This window comes from Gossypium arboreum, chromosome 4 (assembly GCF_025698485.1).
Source record: "Gossypium arboreum isolate Shixiya-1 chromosome 4, ASM2569848v2, whole genome shotgun sequence".
Lineage (NCBI taxonomy): Eukaryota > Viridiplantae > Streptophyta > Magnoliopsida > Malvales > Malvaceae > Gossypium > Gossypium arboreum.
The window spans coordinates 68,068,783-68,073,949 of record NC_069073.1 but is presented as its reverse complement, the minus strand read 5'-3'; positions in this window follow the sequence as shown (position 1 = coordinate 68,073,949).

Below are 5,167 nucleotides of genomic sequence, written 5' to 3'. Positions count from 1 at the left end.
CAGACCTTTAAGGCAAAATATGTTGGAGCTAGCTATGTAGATGCACGCAGAAAGGAGTTCTGAACCCGACTCGGGAAATAAGACCATTCTTTGAATATGAGGCGGAGTTTCTACGATTAAGTCGGTATGCTAATGGCATCGTTTCCACTTGAATCTGGCGCAGCGTCACGTTTTGAGGATGGCCTTAGAGATGAGTTAAGGGTGCTCACAGCTCCACGAGAGAGCGAGATTTCATTGCCTTTGGTAGAGAAGGCTAAGATAGCCGAGGAAGTGAAGCAAACCGAACGGAGGAATCGTATAAGGATCGAGAATCGGTTCGGGAGGGATCTTTGGACCGGTGGTCTTTAATCGAAATGTTAAGAGAGCTAGGATGGAGGAACCGGTTCGAGCGATTCCGGTGAATCTGAGTAGACTGCAAGCTTGTGGAGATTGCGCGAGAATGCATCAAGGAGAGTCTTTGAAGCGTTAAGGGGCTTGTTTTCGTTGTGGGTCTAAGGAGCATAGGATTAAGGATTGTCCTAGGAGGGCCACTCGGGCTCGGTGGCGAACAAGGGGCATGTGACCAACTCAACTGTGAGGATGGACCGCCATGCCAAGAGGTCGTGGACAAGGTCGCGGTGGTAATGGCCGTGGGCGTGGGGCACCGGCGGGTATTGGTAACGCGGATGCTCGTCGGCCAGACTTTGGTGTATCTTGCTCGTCGCCATGTGAGGAGGTGACGCTTTTGATGTCATAAGCGATACGTGTTTTATCTATGGTGTACCTTATCTTGCTCGATTGATGTGGGATCAACCCATTCGTATGTGGCATATAACATTTTTGGGGCACTGGGCATGCACTTTGAGGAGACTGTATGTGGGGTGTCTGTGATAAGTCCTTTAGGTCATTCGGTTAAGGTAGAGAAACTCTTCAAGGAGGTGCCTCTGGAGATTCAAGGCAGGGTTTTCGTGGGGATTTGATGGAGTTACCGCTTTGAGAAATTCGATTTGATACTAGGGATGGATTGGTTGACCAAGCATAAGGCAACTTTGGATTGTGCAGACTAAGAGGATGGTGTTAAGAAGCTGCAATGATGAAGAGGTAATGATTATTGGAGAACGAAGGATTACTTATCCAATGTAGTATCGGCGTTGAGGGTTTGAAAGCCGATCAAGGGATGCGAGGCATATCGGCTTTGGTAAGTCAAGTTTGGCGAGGATCATTGTAGAGACCATCGAATCTGTTAGGGAATTCGGGATGTTTTTAGGAAGAGCTTCTGGATTACCTCCCAATCGGAAGTTGAGTTTGGAATCGATTTGTTACTGGGAACGACTCCAATATCTATTGCACCCTATAGGATGGCACCAAGGAGTTGGTGGGCGAAGGCTCAAATTCAAGAGCTATTAGATAGAGGCTTCATTAGGCCTAGTGTGTCTCCTTGGGGAGCACCGGTCTGTTGTGAAGAAGAAGGACGAACGATGTGCATGTGCATCGATTATCGCCAGATTGAACAAACGGCGATTAAGAATAAGTATCCACTACCAAGGATTGATGACTGTTCGATCAAATTAGGGGAGCTTGGTATTCTCAAAATCGATCTTCGTTCGGATACCATCGGCTAAGGGTAAAGAAGGGATATTCATAAGACGACCTTTCGAACTCGTTATGGACATTATGAGTTTGTGGTCATGCCGTTTGGGCTAACGAGCGCACTGCGGCTTTTATGGATCGATGAATCGAGTATTCCAACCTTACTTGGATCGGTTTGTAGTCGTCTTTATCGACGATATCTTGGTATACTCAAACGGAGGCGAAGCATGATGAGCATCTCCGTATTGTCTTTGCAAGTGTTAAGGAAAAGGAGCTCTATCGAAATTTAGCAAGTGTGAATTACGGTTGAGGAGGTAACCTTCCTAGGACATGTGGTCTCTGCCGGGGATTAAGGTGGATCCACGTAAAATTGAAGCGATTCTGGAATGGAAGCCACCTAGGTCAGTATCGGAAATTCAGAGTTTCCTAGGGTTGGCAGGTTACTACAGAAGGTTTGTGGAGGGTTTCTCGGTGATGGCGGCGCCTTTGACAAAGCTCATAAGGAAAGGAGTACCATTTGGCTTGATTATGGATATGTTTATGAATGAGTTGTGGTATAATTTATATGATAAAGTTATGTTTATGACATGTTCTTGTTTGGCCAAAATAAATGGTCAATCTGGCAAGTATTTGGTAAGTTCATATGAGATCGAATGTTATGTATTAAGGTTTAAAAACCATATGTTTTGAGATGTTTTTTTCGTATGTTTTGGCATAAAATAGTAAGTTCATTAAGCATGGAATTAGTTGGAAATGATATAACATGAATGGTTAAAGTTTTGGTTGTGAATTAGATGTGAATTGGTTAAGAAATGTTGTGATTTTGGTTGTTTGTAGGTTTGATTTAAATGGGTGGCAAATTGGCTTTTCTAATGGCTTATTTTTGTCCACACGGGTAGAGACACGGGCCTGTGTCTCAGCCATGTGTGACACATGGTCATGTTGTACGGTTGTGTGTCCCTTGGGGTACCCTACAATTTTATGTCAGGTTCGAGCACAGCCAAGAAGCACGGGCGTGTGGCTAGCCGTGTGGCTCAAGTCAGACTCAACCACGTCCAAGGCACACGACCATGTCGTATGGCCGTGTGAGCAAGTCAGTATGTATGCCTTGTTTTGACACGGCCTAGACACACAGGCTTGTCTAATGCCGTGGGAGGTACACGGCCTATTCACACGGGCGTGTGACCTGTACTTGTTTGAAAAATGTTTAAGTTTTGAAAAAAAATTGTACGTGTTCAGTTTAGTCCTGACCCTTTTTTAATGCATGTTTATGGTCTTGATGACTTATATAAGGGACTCTATAGTGATGTTGATCTTTGATGCTTTGATGTTTATGAAATGAAAGTTAAATGTTCTAATTTGTCTGGTAATGCCTGAAACCCTAGTCTGGCAACGGATACAGGTTAGAGGTGTTACATTTTGTTGGTATCAGAGCTATGGTATAGTCGGTTCTAGGACTACCATAACGTATGTGAGCCTAACTATACATTCCATATTTATGAACTGTGATAGTGTGATGAATCCTGACAATGAAATGTGCTTTTATATAGAAAATGGATCATGATCGAGCCATAGTAGACTATGTCAAAAGCAATGCGCCTGCTACCGCACAAGGGACGACACCATCCGATTCTAGACCGACTATGAGTAACTGTGATGGTGAGGCTAGAGAAGCCTTCTATCAGATGATGAACAATTGGTTTAGCCAATATATTAGAACAAATCTGGCTGTTCAACAACCTCTACCCCCGGTTAATTCGCCACAAGCTCCTGTTATGCCATCAATGAATCCGGTTAAGATAAGTAAGCCTCCGGTAGATAAGATTAGAAAGTATGGGTGTGATAGCCCAAAATTGACCCTAGTCGGAATGTGGTTTCGGAACCACAAAACCGAGGCATAAAAATAATTAAAAATTTATTTTGATGCCTATAATATGTGTGTGCTCATGTATGACATTTTATGATGATTGATTTAGTGTTATAAAGGTGAATTTCACTAGAAAGGACTTGTGTGAGAAAACTTAGAAATGAGATAGGCAAATGTTGAAGTGGCCTAATAATGCATGAAGTGAAATAAATGGAGTTGCATGTCAATTATCCCATTTCCTAAGGTGGATGGCGGCCATGACAAATTATGGGCAAGGGAAACATGTTCCCAACATGTCTTGCTAATGGATGATGTTAGAATGGTTATTATATTGGTGTTAGTAGGAAGAAAAAAAAAGGGTATGTGTGGTTGCCCCTCCCCATTGCCGTGTATTGAGCAAAGAAAAAAAAGAGAAGTTTGGTTCATCTTCCTCCTAGCTTAGCCGATACTTCAAGAAGAAAAGGAAGACTTAGCATTCGGTCACTTGAGCTTTAACTAAGGTATGGAATCCATGTTAGTCTTTGAAATCTTTGCATGTATGAAGCTAGTTACTAAGTCCTTTACTTGCTCATGTCAAAAAAATTTGAAGGTGGTAGTAATACAAGTGTTCGGCCATGGAGGATGTTTAAGGAGATGGTTGTTGCCTTTATGATGTAAGGAATAATTAGAAATGGGTGAAAGAAACAAGCCCTTGTTCTTGATTCTTCTTGGCCGATTCTAAGGGAGAAAAAGAGAGCAACCATGTGGTTTCTAAGCCATAAATAAGGTGACCCATGTTAGAAATTGTGATTTTGAGGTGACTAGAACATTCGGCCATGCATGTTGTCTTCCTTGGTGAGTGTTTAATGTTGTTGTGATGAAAGCATGGAGATGAGTGAGTTCGAATGTTTAACAAAAAGGAAATTTTGTGCCATTGAGTTCTTGTTGTTATGTGTGTGTGTGCATGAGTATTCGGCCATGCTATAGAATTTATGTTGCAAAATGATTAATTCTTAATGAGAAGTATAATAGTACTTGTGAATGAGCTTGAGAGTATTTAAACAATTAGACATGAAAAGGGTGGTAATGAGGCTGAAAAAAATTGTTGGATGGTTAATTGGGTAAGGAATGAAGCATTCGGCCATATGGGGTATAAATGGGCATAGGTGTTAAATACCTTGTATCGGAAACTTTGATAAATAAGTAGCAATAAATTAAGATGAGATTGAGTAAATTTTTAGCTTAGTTGTGTTAAGTATTCGACAATAACCATAATAATGCATGTGAATGCCGTATGTTTGTGTTTGATGGAGAGGTAAATTGTTTGATTTAGCTCAAGAGCAAAGGGAACTAGATTGGACAAAGGAAAGGAGAAAGCAAGCGAGTAGCCGATTTGGAACCGTTCTACCCCAAACAAGGTAAGTCATTAAGCACATATGTTTGATATTGCTTAAATGATTGGAAAATCTATGCAATTGTGTTTAATGGAATGCTATATATGTATAAATGAAATTGTATGTGTATGGAATGAGGATAATTGTTGAATGTAAAAGAAATAGTGGAATGTGTAGAAAGTTTGCTTTCGGCACTATGTGTCTTGCAACACGTGTGTATGGTGACGAGATTGGCACTAAGTGTGCGTGCTGGAAATATATGGCACTAAGTGTGCGTGCTGGAAATATATGGCACTAAGTGTGCGTGCTGGAAATATATGGCACTAAGTGTGCATGCTGGAAAAATCTGACCTTTGGG